The following is a 10,688-nucleotide window of genomic DNA, read 5'->3' on the forward strand; positions in this document are numbered from 1 at the left end:
TATAGGTGGATGGTTTTATGCAATCCTGTTAAACCTAACAGTAACACATTTTCACATTTAGTGTTACATTTTATACCTTTTAAAGGAGAGGGAGCCAAATGGAAATTTGAAGTGTTATTTCATCCCTATGAACATTTCAATTTGTTTGAGATTTGAAGTCAGTAATGAACAGTGTGAATTACTACAGCACACAAGGCTTTCTGTACATGCAGTTCCTGTGCTGTGATTAAGCCATTGCTGATTACAGAAAAATCATATGTATATTTCAGGTGATTGTATATGTGAGTAACATGTAATCACATGAAAAAACACATAAAGGTGCATTTCAGCATTTTACTCCAGTACTCATTAAATGTCAATGATCATGTGAACTATTGACATGTGAAAATAAATGAATTACTGGAAAAATGACACTGGGGGGAAAAAAATAAATGAATGATTTGAAAAAGAATGCGAAAATGAATGAGCCAAAGCAAAAATCACACGTTGAAATAAATGAATCATTAAAAACAGTGAAAATGAATGAATCATGGAATCATTAAAGATGGAGCAATAGAACAAAATAGAACAAACTAGAATTAAGTCATTTGGAAAATCCACATGTGAAATTAAATGAGTGAGTGGTAAAAATGGCATTTGACCATAAACATAAATGAATCATTGGTCAAACCATGTGAAAATAAAAGAAATATTGGAAAAATCACATGTGAAAATGACTGAATCATGACAAAATCACACGTGAAACTAACTGAAGGTTCTAACGCAACTTGCTCTGTGATAATGGTCAGAACATTCTCAGGTGTAAATATGCAGCTGTAATACACGCTGGTGTTTTTGAGTAATTGTTTTATGTCCATGTATAATAATTGAATATTATTCAAAGTAATGATGGTAGTGATATGTGTAAGACTGTCACCTCTACAAGAGCTGGGGAAAGTGAAGATCCAGTGAATATCGAACCTAAAAATAAATAACTCCAACTAAAAAAATGAGACAGGAAGAAAGTACAAATGAGGCATATTTGAAGTATTTAACTTTTTTTAAACAACAATTGGTTTTAACCATAGGCCAAGTTAATTCGTAATTTAACTTTTAATATTTAAACAAAAACTTAATCAACACGTCGTCATTTGTATTTGTTTTTTAATTTTGACGTACACGAACCATTGAATCGTTAGAAAATTCATATGTGAAAATAAATGAACCCATGAAAAAAATGAAAATGTGAAAATGATTATGAATCATTTAGGGGAAAATCATGTAGAAAAATAAATGAATCATTGGATGAATCACATGTGAATGTAAATGAATCATTGGGAAAACAAAATATAAATCAATAAATCATTAGAAAAATCACATGAAAAAATAAATGAATGATTGGGAAAAAAACACATGAAATGAATCAGTCGTGGCAAAATCACATGTGAAAGATGAAACACTGCAAAAATCACATGCGAAAAATAAATGAATTAAAAATCACATGATAATAAAGAATCATTGCACAATCATGCGTGGAAAAAATATCACTGAAAAATCATGTGAAAACAAATGAGGGGAAAATCGCTTGTGAGAATATAAGAATCTTTAGAAAAATCACATTCAATAAATGAATCTTTGGTTGAAAATGTGAAAATAAATGAATCAAAAATCAACTGTAGAAAACAAATCATGGCAAAATCACGTGAAAATAAATTAATCATTTGAAAAATTACAAATGAGAATAAATAAATAATTGCAAAATTCCCATGCGAAAATAACTGAATGATTGCAGAAATCCCATTAAAATCCAGTAATCAGTAGAAAAACATTTTTTTAAAAATGTAATAAAAATGAAACACATGGTATGAATCCATAATTTGCGAAACATATAATTTAAAAGTTCATCTGACTTTTGCGTAAGATTTACAGCCCTGATTACATTTGATGTATGTGTGACTTACTCTTTTTGTTACTTTTCCAGTGAATTTGTCTACTTTATTTTATCCAGTGATTTTGTGCGTACTGACCTGTTGTCATTTGTTTTAATGCCAGTGAGATTTTCACCTCTCAAACTCTCAGAGAAAGTCAAGCATTGTTTTTGCAAAAGCATGTTAGATGCACACTCTGGTGAAACATAAAGATAAAATAGAAGACCTTCTTATTACAGTTGACGCAGGGTGTCAGGTTGAGTCTCAGTTTGAGTTGCACTTAGATTACTTTAACGGCAGCAGAGGTTGGAGTGCACTCGGGGAGTTTTTTTACACTCCCTGAAAGCATTAATTACAGTCTCCTTCAGACAACCTCCGTGAACTCATACAACTTTCAAAAGATGCTCCAGTTCTTTAAAAAGATAAAAGACCTTAAAGAACATAAAACTTCAGCAGCGATTACAGGCCAGACAGACCGACTGTTTGGCCAGCGTGAGAAAACTGAGAAATATTCGATAATCCAACAAACAGCATACAAAACATGACTGCAATTATTCGATGTATCCAGAAGTTTGATACTTTAATTACTTTTTGTTTAATGTTCTATTAATGAAATAGAATTTGGCCTGCTGTGTATGTGTATCATCCTCCCAATCCAATTTTTTTTTTCCAGAAGTTTCTTTGTGACAGTCCCAGTAAAAGATAACCTTGAAAACAGATACATTAATTAAGATCGAAAATGAAATGCAGGCTTAATTTCTTTTGTGCTGAACATGGTTGCAATGAGATTGGCTTTGAGGTTCAATGAGGTTTTCGTTGATGGAAGGACATAAGCAGCTAAAACATTGAGATGACACTTCTATTTGTCATCGTGTCAGTTTAGGGGAGGAGGTGTGAGCAATTATAAATGTGGTTACATAGCAATTAAAATAGACCACATTCATTAATAATTTTTGTATGAATTAATCATTCACAGCTGTAATGGTAACTGCTGGTACTGGGTTTCCAATTATGGTGCTTAATTAGAAATGCCAATATTAAAAATAATTAAGCATGGGAATATATTAGCACTTTCGAATAGAAGATACCTCGATTTTTATGAGTCTTAGGTTGATTTTGACCCGAATACTGGCGTCTGAGCAATTATGGACTTGTTTTGGGCATAGTCATTACTTGTTCTGGTTTCCCATACAGAAATTTCCTCTGAAAAATTGGTTGAATGCACAATGTCTGGAAACAAAAAAAATGGAAGAATATACACTTTGTATCATTGTCTATTTCATTAATGAACTATTTATTTAATTAGCATAGCTTTACTAGGCAGCATGTTGGTGTAGCAGGTAGCATTGGTGCCGCACAGCTCCAGGGTCCTCGGGTCAATCCTGAGCTCGGTTTGCTGTCTATGTGGACAATTGCATGTTCTCCCTGTGTTCATATGAGTTTCCTTTGGGTTCTCTGCTTTCCTCCTAGCTCCTAAAAACACGTGAGGTGAATTGACTATGCTATATTATACACTCATAGGTGTGAAAGAGTGTGCAAAAGTGCACAAGTGTACATTCCCGCCTCGTGTCCAGGGTTCCCAGGATCCACCATGACCCTAAACCAGATAAAAAGCTTTCTGAAGATGGATCTGTAAGTAAAAAAGGAAATCTTTACTTTTTTACAGTTCTGGTGATACCTTTCAGTCAAAGCTTTTTGCTAAATTATAAAGACAATTTTTAAAGCTGTTGTCAATTTGAATACTTTTTTTTTGTTCCATATACCTGCAAGGAATGCCATCTTTTCTGAAGACTACTGCAAAACTTGAACCAGGATGTAGTATAAACATTGCAGCTAAGCCCATTATTTGATATGTTCTAGACCAGGAAGAACATCAACACATGGTGGGGTCTATATCTGAGCTCATCTGAGCTCATCTGAAGTGAAACTAAGACCACTGGTTTTGTTCATTCATTCTTTCCCCTTTAGTAACTGATTCATGCTGGTCAGAGTCAAAGGATATCCAGAGCCTAGAGCTGTTTTCTTGAGGTGCACACAGGTTTAAAATTCACCTTTCACAATTGACCAGATGTAAAGTCTAATTGAAACCACACTGTGAAAAATGACATCTTAGCAAGGGAAACTATCTTGAATATAGTCAAATGTATCCACAGGGGACTATGTATGACATCATTCATCAGTGGGCGTCCGTGAACGTCCACATCGCGGTTGGTCCGCAACATTTCCAGACTTTTTGAATACGTTAATAGGTTTGGCAACAGTATTGTGTGTGATGTGCTTGCCATGTTTCCTGTTAAAGTCCATCGCAACCTTGTAACAGCTTCCCAATCCAAACTATTTATTCAGATAAATAGGTTTAATACTATTATATTTGGTTTACTGCAATCTTATAATATGGAAATTAACAGTTTTTATCAAAATGTCTTTCAATTTTTTGCATTTGAGACATTTTCATAAAAACTGTTAATTTCCATATTATAAGATTACAGTAAACCAAATATAATAGTACTAAACCTATTTATCTGCATAAATAGTTTTGTTCTATTGGCAGATAATTGAGCTTCTTTCCTGAAATAAATTAGCAAAATTATCTGCCCATAGAAAAAGACAATTAAAGCTTGGAATTAGTTTTTTTTTTTTAAATACTAGAAATAGGTTTAATAATCTTATACTTGTTACTGTAAACTTATAATAGGAGATACCACATTTGACTATATTAAAGATATAGACTGTATATTCACTTGCTAAGATGCCAGTTTTTGCAGTCCAGTTATTCATGGACCAAAAAAATTTAAAAAAAAAAAAAAAAAATTACTCCAAAATGAGAAGAGATGCTTTAGCTAGGTAAAACATTTCTGATCATCCATGTGGCCTTGAGATCTGGAGTAAAAAATACAGTCAGTTTCACTTCATCATTATCCTGTAGTTTATTTATTTTTCTTTATTTTTTTTTCAGTGCTTACAGTGCTTTACAGTAACGTTACAGAAATTCCAAAATAATCAGTTATCTAAAGAAATGATACTACTTGTGCTCTACTCGAAGGTGTGTTTGGTGAGCCCTGATATGAAACACACAGCCATTGAGTTGGCTCTGACACTGCACAGCCTCTACTGCCTCTTTGTGGACAAATGTAATAAAGTTCTGTGTTGCTTCCATGTGGTGAAAGCTCAGATCCGAACAGTCCAAACAAGAGACTGAAACAGCTCTCAGATATGACACTGACACTTAAATACCATATGTATTGATGACAGGTATACAGGGAGAACACTGCATGTATCGGATATATGACACATGATTCATGAGACAGTTGCTCAGGCTGATCTACATTATATCAGATATCATAACTGCTGTAAGTCTCTTTTTCACTCTTTACACATATGCCTGCACACTCATCCACACAGAAGCTTTCCATGAATTTGCTACTGCTGGCATCATGGAGGAAGGTCCTGTTTTGTTTTGTTTTGTTTGTATTCTGAAATTTGCATTTGTGGTCTGTAAAACTGTTTTATAAGCCAGTAATTTGGGTAGTTGCATTTTTGAAAGGTCCATATACTAGCTATGTTTTATATGCTTGTCATTGAGCCAAACTATACTAGTAATAGTGCTCAAGTCCTCAATACTTTTCCAATTCCTGGAAAATTCCAAATTTCAGCTATTCATATGTTTCATATCCATTTCCTGACTTGTGCAGGCCAATCAACATCTATCTTCCTTGTGTTGAAAGTTCCTCTTTTTTGTCCATAATGATGGATGACAAAGAAAATTTTACAACCTCATATTTAGTTAAAGACAACAATGAAATATTTGGATCGCAGCTCTGACAATAGTGCTGTCTAATTAAAATTATGGGCTTGCCTAGTAACAATTGTATTAAAAAAAAAAAAAAAAAACATTCTAATTTAACAAAAGAAAAAGATATAATTGTGAATATAGTGAAGCATTCTGTAAGGAATAATATGTTGTTAACATTTATGGAAGGAGCAGCAGTAACAGACAGTAAGTTTTCTGCCAAGGGAGGGGAATTTGTGCTTTTTGGCTTCTCTTTAACATGACAAGCTGCTTTATTTATGACTTATTTTTTTGTTTGTGTTTTTGTTTTATTAACTTAGCGAAAGATGACTGTTTATAACTGCAATAACATAAGCGATGATGGAGATGATCTTGAACGAATCGTGATTGTACCGTGTTAAATGTAATTGTAAATGTATAAAATGTACATTGTAGTATTTTTTTTTTTTCGAATTTTCAAATTGTTGTGGTATAAAAAGAATAAAACACTTCAGAATGTGATGTTTTTATATATATATAATCAACACTGGGGTTTTAATTGTAACTCGGCTTCACATTTGACTGTATCACACCACCCTGTCATTGATTATTTTCCTATAACAGCAAACCCTGCCGTCTTTTATTTGTTACTTAATAAATTAGAGTTAATAATAGTAATATAATTATATAAATAAATATATACAGAGTTAATAATAGTCATTTTAGACAGAAGAAGGAATGAAGCAAAATCTTTTATTTTTTCTGAAGACAAGTTCTGCCTTATATTTTTGACTTTTGTACAAGGAAATATACTGAAGAAATTCATATGATTATTGTACATGGTGCTACCCCATGAAGATCTGTGTTAAATTTTGTCAGATCTGCCATATAAAACAGTTCGGCTGACATTCTTACAAGAATTTGTGAAGGACAGTTGTTGTTTTTTTTATGTATCAGATATTATGCATTAGTCCAGGGGTTCCCAAACTTTTCCAGCACAAGGCCCCCCAAATGGCATTAACATTTGACCGAGGCCCCCCTTTTGCAAGATGTCTTCAAAACACATTAAAAATACATACTTTTAAATATACTGTATCCCCCCCCCCTTTTTTTATTAATAATTACATCTTGCATCCTTATATTACATTAGATTAGGAACTGATTGTGTGTGTGTGGTTGTCTGAGAGTGAGAAAGAGAAAATCATGTATTTATTTATTTCTCACACCAAATTGTTGAGGCCCCCCGGACGGTCCCCAAGGGAGCCGCAGCCCCCACTTTGAAAACCACAGCATTAGTCTATACCCCTCTGCTGAGCTCCTGATACCATAGTATGATGGTGTTATCCTGAGTCTAGAGGTGCAGGCTTTCAGTAAATCAGATCAATATGATTCTCCTGATGCACACACATCCAATAAGTCCTTGTTAATGCTCACCTGCTTTTCCTCAGTGTGACTAGAAATGAAAGCAGTCTAGCATGCACATGATCCATCTGGAAGTGTTCATTAATTCTGTAGGTTTTAGGGCGACTACAGAGTGTACATGCTTGATTTTAATGAAGTTTAAACAATCTTGTGAAAACACCTGTTGGCTGGCATGCAGTGGAATAGAGGGGAACTTGAAAGAGTTGCCAGCTCAAAGGGACGGTCCTCTCTAATGATAGAATCAGTCCCGGTGTTACACGCTCAGTGGAAGCGCACATGTGACAGGCTTCTAATTAGAGTCCAGTGTTCTCTCAAAGCTGAAGCGTCATTGAAGTTTGTGCTGTTTAATTACTTTGCAACTTAATTTTTTTTTTTTTTTTAAAGCAATGCTCTCTTTGTAAGATATTATTTAAAATTCTTTAATAATAATAAAAGCTGGTTACATTTACTTGTATGATCTTCAGTGTGTGTGTGTGTGTGTGTGTGTGTGTGTTGGAGACTCTGCTCCATCCTTTGGCTTCACGGAATAAACACTGTTCACCATATGTGGTCATGCATATAGTTCAAGTTAATGTGCCTTGACCAGAGGTTAAAGTGGAATCTGGAAAGTGGTGAAACTCTGGCAGTGATTGAGAAGGAAGTTTGCCATTTCACTTAGATTTCACATCAATGATCAGTGAGTTAACATTAACATGAACACAGAGTTAACCTACTGTACATAGGTTACATTTAGACTCTCCACACTAACATCAAGCTGAAGTCAAGCCAATCAACTGGGACATCAGTTGTATGGAAGCTTGTTTCAGTCATGTGAGAAAATATTATGCTGATTTATCTTGTGACTTTTTATCTCACATTTGTTAGTTACTGTGACTTCATACTCCCCTTTATTAGGCGATCCCATACTCCTAAAAAAAAAAAAAGCCACACCCACTCCAGACCCAAAACATGCTCCCAGAGAAGCCAGTTCTCACTGAGAAGAATAATTCAGGTAGGTAAACTGCTCGTTTACACACTGCTGAGTTTTGTTTTGGTTTGATTATTGGAAATGCATTATTGGATGCATTAAGTAGCTAAGTAACTATGTGATATTCAAAAGTATTTGCAAGATAGAAACTCACAATTATATGATACAGTTGAGGTCATCAATTTACATATACCTTGCAGAATCTGTAAAATGTTAATAATTTAAAAAAATAATAATAAGGGGATCATAGATATCACATTTTTTTTATTACTTTTTTTTATTTAGTACTGCCTCGAATAAGCTATTTCACATAGCAGATGTTTACATGTAGTCCACAAGATACAAAGCATAGGGATTTCATTGTGATATTGTTGGAGGAAAATAACATGTAGCAGTAGAATACTGTTTGTGTTCATTTGGCAGAATTCACTTAGGTAGTGGGTTCCAAACAGCTATCACTGAATTTGTGTTCACAAAATCAGATCACACTATGTACTAGCTAGCTGGCTAGTTAACCTAATCACCAAGCCAGCAAGCTAGTTACTTTTACATATAATCTGATAAACCAATTTGGACACAATGAGAGCTTCATTAAATGTAGGATTTTCACATTTAAGATTTTTATTATTTTTTTTAATGACCATGGACAGTAAATCACCAGCACTGTTAAAATCAATTTGATTTGAAGTGATCAGACTATACGCTCTCTGGGCAATAAACTGGGCAACAACTGTGAAGGATGAAACATGACTGGTTCTTACTTTTTTACTGTGAAACACAACTTTTTATTTATTTTAATTTTTTTACAGAAGGTTACTGAGTGTGCCAGAATGTTGTTCCAGATCGTTCGTGGCCCTGACAATTATTTATTACTTTATACAATTAAAATTTGGACATGCTATCTTGTGTGTGTGTTAGTGAGCCCCACGTATACTTCAAATGTTTACCCTCCTGCTGTTTTGGCAGGGTTATATTGAATACATAAATACAAGTTATATAAGTAAAATTATCATTTTGGCCTCTGCGTGTCCCAGAGCTGGCCTGGTTTTGAATGTGCTACCTCTAGGTGCTGAGAGTAGAATAAAGAACCCCTACTGAGCTGCTTGCTCTGTCACACAGAAACACCTCAGACAACCCCTACCTGTGAATGGCCGCACTTTATCAGAGAAAAGCAAAAGAACACTCCATCTTAACCAAAGGAGAAACAGCACTCGCCTAGGCAGTCTGACAGGCTAAATGGAGGCAATTGCATGAGTGGCAAGGGAAAAAAACGCAGCTACATATCGGCTGGCTCGAGTGTCTGGGGTCTAGACGCCTCTGCAACAAAGGCGAGATGAAATGGCCTTGCTGAGCCTCCATTAGTGTTAAGCTATAAGAGCTGACAACACGTCCTGCCAGCCTGCTTTAAAGCCTTCAGTTTTCTACCTGTGCCTTATGGTGTGTGTTTATAACTCTAAAAAAAATGCATTAGTTCATATATCTTTGTATGTCATGCCTAATGGAGAAAGAAAAAAAATGAGCTCCTGAATCTACAGTTAGTCAACTGAATGTTCGACTATAATGTTTACCCGGAATAGAAAAAACATCTGCCTGACAGTTATGTTGGTTAATATTAACAGCATCTCTATAATTCAAGATTAGTATTGTATATAATGTCACATCCTTTAAACACAAGGTAAGGTAAGGTAAGGTAAGGTAAGGTAAGGTTAGGTAAGATAAGGTAGCTTTCAGTGGGGTAAGTTGTGTGAGCTGGTGTTATTGGGCTGCTGGATATGTAGCAATCCTAAAGCCAGGCCAAATATTGCTAACTAATTATAATTATTTCATACCACAGCACTATTCAATTCTTAATTATGATTGGTCAAAAGGTGTTGATTACATTATTGTTACCATAGTAGCAACTTTAACAGAGACTTGTGTATTGGACACAGTAATTTCGCTTTGTTTTGACCCACATCACACCACCCCAGCATTAATAATTTTCCTAGTACATCACACTCAATTGTGTTTCACTCTTGACATTTCTTTCCTCAAGGATTCAATTAAAGCTAAGCACTAGCGTTTAACGAGAGCATTAAAATTTAAAAATCTCAAATATAAGAAAATTGTGTCCAGGGACACTATCTGAATATTCACTGTTAACAAATAACTAAATAGCAAATAATTTATTTATGTGCAGTGTCTCTGCTTGCAATCCTTAAATATGCATGTCCTCATTCTATTAACAGAACAACAGCCTAATGGTTCAGAACTACACTACACATCAGCCCCTGCATGTCACATGATCTTTCCACATGTTCACTGATCAGTCACACCTGTTTCCTGCTTCACCTAATTATTGTCACTATTTTAGTTCCGGTTTTTCTGCGCCTATATGTCAAGCTTTTGTTTTTGTCATTTGTAGTACTCCATTCCACTCCACTCCACTCCCAATTCCCTTCCAATTCACTTCCAATTCCTGACATTGTGTAGGAGGTACAGTTACTCAAACTGGCTGAACTCATACACAGCAGACAGATGCAAGATCAAATTATACACATTAAACTGTAGGTATTTGAACTCTATTAGATTGTGTTGATTTGTGCCATAAAGCCTATTAGAAGATAAGCTCACCAGTCACTTT

This window comes from Ictalurus punctatus, chromosome 9 (genome assembly GCF_001660625.3).
Source record: "Ictalurus punctatus breed USDA103 chromosome 9, Coco_2.0, whole genome shotgun sequence".
Lineage (NCBI taxonomy): Eukaryota > Metazoa > Chordata > Actinopteri > Siluriformes > Ictaluridae > Ictalurus > Ictalurus punctatus.